Raw genomic sequence first — 7,393 nt, forward strand, 5'->3', positions numbered from 1 at the left:
AATGAAGATAAGTGAGTTGTTGAAAGATTGGGGAATAGAGAAGAAAGTTTTTACTATAACAGTAGATAACGCTTCTGCAAATGATAGCATGCAAGGTATTTTGAAGAGAAAGCTACAAAAAGATTTGGTTTGCAATGGGGAATTTTTTCATGTGAGGTGTTCAGCGCACATACTAAATTTGATTGTGCAAGATGGTTTGGATGTGATTAGTGGAGCTTTGGATAAGATTAGGGATAGTGTCAAGTATGTGAGGGGATCTCAGACTAGAGAAAATTTGTTTCAAAACTGTATGGAAACAATTGGAATTCAAGCCGAAGCAGATCTGATTTCAGATGTTGCAACTCGTTGGAACTCCACTCATTTGATGCTCTCTAGAGATGCCTTATGCAACCTTGCAGAGGTTGATAAGAGTTATAAGAGTTTGCCATCAGATTTGGAATGGGAGAGAGCAGAATTGATATGTGAACTTTTGCAACCGTTTGCTGAGCTTACAAAGATGATTTATGGTTCATCATATCCGACAGCTAACTTGTATTTCATGCAAGTGTGGGCTATTAAATGTTGGCTGAGAGATCATGAGGATTCTAGTGATCCAATTATTTGTGATATGGTTGAGAATATAAATGAGAAATATGAGAAATATTGGAAAGAATTCAGTGACATACTTGCAATTGCAGCAGTTTTTGATCCAAGATTGAAGTTTGCATTTCTAGAATTTTGTTACAATATCTTGGATCCGTCTACCACCAAGTCAAAGTTAACTCATGTGCGTAAAAAAATGGATCAACTCTTTGGAGCTTATATGAAAGACACAAGCAATGTTGCATCCACTTCACAAGTTTCAAGAAGGAACGTTCCATTTGGATATGATGTAAGTCTATCTTTTGTCTCTCATTGTTGATTTTTTGGTTTGAATGTAAAATTGTGACTTACTTTGAGCTTGTTTTTGATTCTTATGTCAGGGATTTTATACTTACTTTTCACAAAAGAATGGAGGTAATGGAAAATCTCCTCTAGATACTTATCTAGAGGAGTCAGGGTTAGATATGGTTCAGTTTAAAAATTTGAATCTGCTCTCATATTGGAAAGACAATTCAGGTCGTTTTAAGGAGTTAGCCTTAATGGCTTGTGATGTTCTTAGTATACCTCTTACAACTGTGGCTTCTGAATCCGCCTTTAGCATAGGGAGTCGAGTACTTAACAAATATAGGAGTTGCTTATTACCCTCCAATGTGCAAGCTCTCATTTGTGCAAGGAATTGGGTTCGGGGTTTTGAAGAACTTGGTGATGAGTTTGAGTTTGTTGAGGAAGAAGGGACTATTGTGGCAGTGTAATTTCCTCTACACAGTAGTGGTTCTCAATTACTCATCAGTCGGATTCATGGTAACCAAACAAAACTCTTCCCTCATTTTTTTTGGCGTATCTTGCAACAGTTCTCTCATTCTTTTGTGTGTAACTTTCTTTCAGGTTTTAAGCTTACACGAAACAATCATTGCCTTCAAGAGTGTATATTACATTGGAACAGTTATACCTATCGCTGTGCTTCTGCTGAGCTATTTAGTTCCTGTGAAGCCTCTAAGACCAAAGACGAGAAAAGAAGAATAATGTTATCTTTTAAAAACAGCGAAGTTTTTTTTTTTTTTTNGTTTTGAAGAACTTGGTGATGAGTTTGAGTTTGTTGAGGAAGAAGGGACTATTGTGGCAGTGTAATGCTGAATATCACTCTCCAGGTACTTGTTTCTATCCTCATTCATTCTCTAAAGTTGTTCATCGAATTGTGTTCTTGTTGTTGAAATCATTGTGAATTGTTGTTATGTTTGTGGTTGAATGTAGAAAGAGGCAGCTCAGAGATGTGGTTTAAGAAACGGTTTCTTGTCATCAAAGGATAACTGCTTTTAGAAGTCTCGAGACATGTGCCTGGGAGAGAAACCAAAGTCACGAGTTGTGACATGCTGATAGAGTTTATGATGAGATGATTTCAATCAGATGATTCAATTTGCATGGTTAAGAATGTTTGGGTTGGATGATTTTAGTCTCCTTTGTAGCTTCATACGATCATTTATTGGATGATTTTAGTCTCCTTTGTAGCTTCATACGATCATTAGAGTTAAACAATAAAAAAGGAAAGCTCAGAGTTTATAGTAAAAACAACAAAAATAAAGCTCAGAGTTTATAGTAAAAACAACAAAAATAAAAAACATTGTCCAATGGGCATGTCCAAATGGATATAGGCATATTTTGGACCATTGTCCAAATGGACCACTGTCCATTATAGTCCGTCCAAATATAGCCCATATATAGAAACGCCCATATGGACACACCCATTGGACAGTGGACAGCCCAATTGACAGTTCTACGTGGATGGTTCCCGAAACTTCGATGCGAGAAAAGCCAATTTTACTGCATTGCAGACTTTGTACGGACTTGTTCAGTGCACTCCTGATTTGACGAGACAAGACTGTCTGCGTTGTCTGCAAACGTCCATCAATCAGTTACCTACGGAAAGAATTGGAGCAAGACTTCTTTTACCAAGCTGTGGTTCAAGATACGAGCTTTACCCGTTTTACAACGAATCCGCCGTTAATTAGAACACAAACCACCACCTCATGTGACTACACAAAGCATCGATGAAAAACTATTTAGATATCATATGCGGTTAACCTCCACCGCTCATTTTATTTCAATGTAGCAAATAATGTTATGCTTCTATATAAGCTTTAGGAGAAAACCCACGTTTTCACTTTTGTAATTTTATGTTTGTATAAATTGAATAGTAAACAATAAATAAATGCTGATTGAGGTTTTCTAAAGAAAAGTGTTTTTGGGCATTTTCGTTTGTATATTTAAATGGTGCATTCATATGCAGTATCTAAATATGTATGACACCTGAACGGTGTTTATTTCTGTTTTCTCGTTCTTTTTTTCTTTTTTGCCTCTAACTATTGCATTTAAATGCAATTTTGTTTGTTTGTGAATTTGTATTTGCATCTGGAAAATGTTTACCTATTCTCATTGCTCTATTATAATGTACATTTTGGTTCTTATCTACCCGATGTTGTTAAGTCTCATGACAATGTCTCAAAGCGGTCTTATTACCAAGGAGAGTTCAAGGAAGAAAGGGGTGGTCAGTTCACAGACGATTTCAGTGCCACACTTTGAAAACACCGAACTAATCTAAGATTACTGGAAATGAAGTAAATGTTTAGAGTCGTGTAGTATAAAGTGAAATTTTTTGGTTAAGTGTTTGGTGGAATAAGTGATTTTAGTTTCCCATTTACTGAAATTCTATCTTAGCATTTATCAAATACTAGTTTTATTATATATATTTTGATAACAAAATTATTCATTAACAAGATCGTGACACGTGTTAATTATATCATTCAGATGTTGACACATGTCAATTAATTATTAAAATTTAAAAAAATAAAAAAATATATAAACTTTGATGACAAAATTACTCATTAACAAGATCATGACACGTATCAACTATATCATTGAGATGTTGATAAAATAAAACCTAATTTTATTTAAAATTTAATTATAAGATATATATATATATATACCATAAAATTCAAAATTATAAAAAATTTTACTTACTTTAATTTTTAGTTGCTATATTACAAGAAAAATATTACTTTTAATATAAGATAAAAAATGATTGTAAAAATTATATAATTAGTTACTGTTTCTTAAAAAACGTAAATACTCACTTTTACAAAAAGAAAAAGATTTTTGAAGTAAAAAAAAAGATCATCTCATATTTTTTTACCAATCAAATAATTTATTCAAAAGACTGCTATTGTAATGTATATGATAGAAATATATAAGATTAACATATGCGTTTTTATAACTATAAAAATGTTAAAGTGAAGAGACATATAACAAGTTATTTAATGTGTTCATAAAGACAATTTGTTGGTAGTAGTTAAGACTAAAGAGTAGATTTTAACAGTAAAATATATTTGTGTGTACACATAAACTTTAAGTGTTAATATAGACAGTAGATTTGTAAACGGATATACATTAGTGTATTATAGCAAAAAAAAAAACAACTATGTTCTATAACTAAAAGCTTATCTCTTTACTTTTATACATTATTTTTATTTACGAAAATAATTAAATATATATTCTTTGTTAAATTAAATTAAATTTTAATATTTTTGAACTCATCTACAACTATTTTCTTTAGTTAAAAGTGTATCTGATTTTTTTTCAACCAAACAATAAAGTAAAAGGAATTTCCTCGGTTAGTTTCCTAAATCAGAGGAAAGGGGTTTACAAAAGAAACTTCAGAGATAAGAGAATGCGAAGTATGGGCAAGACAATCCGCCTTCATATTTGTCGCATGATGGATCCAAGAGATGGAGAGTAGTGAAAAAACTCCAGTGAATTAAACTCATCGAGCAAGTTGAAGAAGGATGACCAATATTCAGGGGAATGCACCATAGTGAGTAACTCATAACGTATCTGCTCCATGGCCCACAACAATGTTTCTAACTCTGAATGCAGGAGGGAGGAGATCCGTCTTAGACACTCTGCCCCCAACAACAAGGTTCACTCCTCACCTGTGTAACACCACCAGCCCAATCATGAATGCTCATTGGTTGCTTTCCAAGAACCATCAATTTGACGGAGATGGAGCCGATATGACCACTGTAAAAGATATCGCCTCTTCCCAGGCTAACATATCGCCAAAGCCTGAGCAATTATATCATTCGTCTCGATCTCTAAACCTTAGTTTTTTTTTTATGGCTTTCCAGATTGTCCATAAAAATCATGGTAATTGAAGAAGTTGATCAGGATCACCATGTTGAGAGGCATCCCTCCAGAAAACAAAATCCAAATTTGAGTACACTGACTCATATGGAAAACCCTCTGATGAGACCGGAGTTAGAGATAAATCTTAAGCTTCCTAAGAGTGAGGTCATTCAAAGAAAAATGTGATTAATAGTCTCAACCGCAGAGTCGCACCTTTTAAACAAGATATTTACATTGGACACCTCGGTGTATCTATTTACTTTTATATATAGTTTTTACTCACTAAAAATATTTACTTTATATTTTTTGTTAAATTTTATTTGATTTTAAAAATTCTAAACCCGCACATCGGGCGAGTCCTAATCTAGTATTATATAATAATCAAATTACAAACTCATTTTTAATAGTAGTTCAGAAAACCGTACTACAACATTGTGCTATCAATATAGAATTTTTTGTAGTATCATTTTTAAGAATAACCAACTTGAGAAATTTGATGGGGGAGGGTTAGTTTACAATTGGAGTGTAAACGGCTTGTATTCACCCCCTCCTCTTTAACTCAATCATAATCTTGTATCTAATATTTATTTTAAAATATAATTCAAAATTAAATTAAAGAAAAAACAAATTAAGGAAATAAATTATGTATATTTTAATTAAGGAAAGTTAAATATTGGTTTGATCTAGATTTTACAATTAAACAAAGTTATATATCTGTTTGAGTTTATAAATGAGAGTTTGGTTTAAATTTTACAACTATAACGAAATTATATGTCGGTTTGGGTTTACAAATTAGGCGATTAGGGTTTAGATTTTACAATTAAAACAAAATTAAATGTTGGTTTGGGTTTACAAATGAGGTGGTTAGGATTTATATTTTACAATTACAAAAAAAAATATGTCGTTTTGATTTACAAATGAGGTGGTTAGGTTTAGATTTTACAATTAGAACAAAATTATATGTCGGTGTAGATTTACAAATGAGGTGGTTAGGATTTAGATTTTACAATTAGAATAAAATTATATATTGGTTTGGATTTTTTTCCTTTTAAAATGATGCATACACATTTTGTTTTCATATTTTATAAGGGGATGAATGCACAGGTTCATCCCTAAAAGCAAATCCAAGTGATGTGATAGGATGAATAATAGATATCTAGGTAACAACCCGCACTAATGTGCAGAATAAATCAATTTAAATAAAATTATTATGAGTAAATTATAATTATTGAATTAATATCTGTTTGTGTCAAACATAATATCTAATTTAAAGTATTTTTTTAATTCAAATTTTTGTTTATTGCGTGTTAAAATACGTCTCACCCGTGAAATCTTTGAACGTGAAAAAGTTTTAATGTAGTCGATAAAATATTATTATTTATGGCAACATCTCTTTTGTGCAATTTATTGAAACATGATAAGTGATTAAATAGAAAAGAAAAAAAATATATTTTTAAAATTTTGGAAATTTTAAGAAGTGTAATATGCATTTACATAAAATGTAAAGATATGAGTACTATTAAGTTCAAATTTGTATTTTAATTTGCTGACTTTTTTGTTACAGTCATTTCTATTTTTAGTGTTTGGGAAAAAATTTTGATATATTATTTGATGAATAACTATTTTTACTAATATATTTAGATGTTACATTTTAAAAGTTTTTAAAACTACACCTAACAAAATATAGTACACGTGAAAAAAGAAAAATTTAACAATATTTGTTATTATTATTTTTTAGTTAAACATATAATGACATGTATTGTAAATAATATTATCAAATAGGGGTAAATTGATAAAAAGTGTTTTGAGCTCTCGAGCGACATTTCAGTATTTTTTTCAAAATGCTTCCCTATTAATATATAGGATATGTAAAGATAAGGAAGATGGGGAAGATAAGAGGTGTAAAAAAAAACTAAAAATTGGATGGTCAATGGACGCGCATTTAACGTGAACGTCACTTGTCATTAGAGGTGGATATATTGTTGGGACTGAGTTTGTGTGGACTAGTCGGAAAACAACATGAAGAATTGTCGATGACTACATGATTGTATTACTCAAAGAGGTGTATTTACCTTCCTAAACTATAACAATTACTAGGGGTTGTAGGCTTGTAGCGCAGGATATATTTGGTAGGTATTTTTTTAATTTATATGTTATTTAATGTTGGTCGTTTTTTTGTTCTTGTTTTCATATTGTGGTTTCTCGTTTTTTTTTTGGGGGTTTTTTAAAAAAGTTCGGTAAAATTGTTGATTATGATTGATAGAGATGACTACATGATTATGTACTCAATCAGTTGTATTTACCTTCCTAAACTATAACAATTATTACGATAAATGTACATACTGAATATTAAGGCAACTAAATTACTCAAATACATGATCACCAAAAATATTAAGGCAATTATTATTAGTTTCGAATGATTGTAGCAAAAACCAAAAAGATTGACTTATCTCATTTCATAAATCTTTTGTGAGTTCTAAAAAAAAGCACAATGGCATAATTAAAGCCAAAAAGCTATAAACAAAATCCTGCGCAAATCACCTACTACAATACCAATATTAAATCAAACCAAATTATAGATGGGGTAAAAAGACCAAACACAAAACCAGTAAACAGGATTGCCAACCTCTCGAAG

General features: G+C 31.2%; 1 long non-coding RNA gene across 1 annotated transcript; it reads left to right on the forward strand.

Moving 5' to 3' along the window:
• Window positions 1,646-2,080, forward strand: LOC104749822. Its single transcript, XR_761487.1, has 2 exons — window positions 1,646-1,730; window positions 1,834-2,080. It is a non-coding gene; the product is annotated as an uncharacterized LOC104749822 (long non-coding RNA).

The sequence above is a fragment of the Camelina sativa genome, chromosome 16 (assembly GCF_000633955.1).
Source record: "Camelina sativa cultivar DH55 chromosome 16, Cs, whole genome shotgun sequence".
Taxonomy (NCBI): domain Eukaryota; kingdom Viridiplantae; phylum Streptophyta; class Magnoliopsida; order Brassicales; family Brassicaceae; genus Camelina; species Camelina sativa.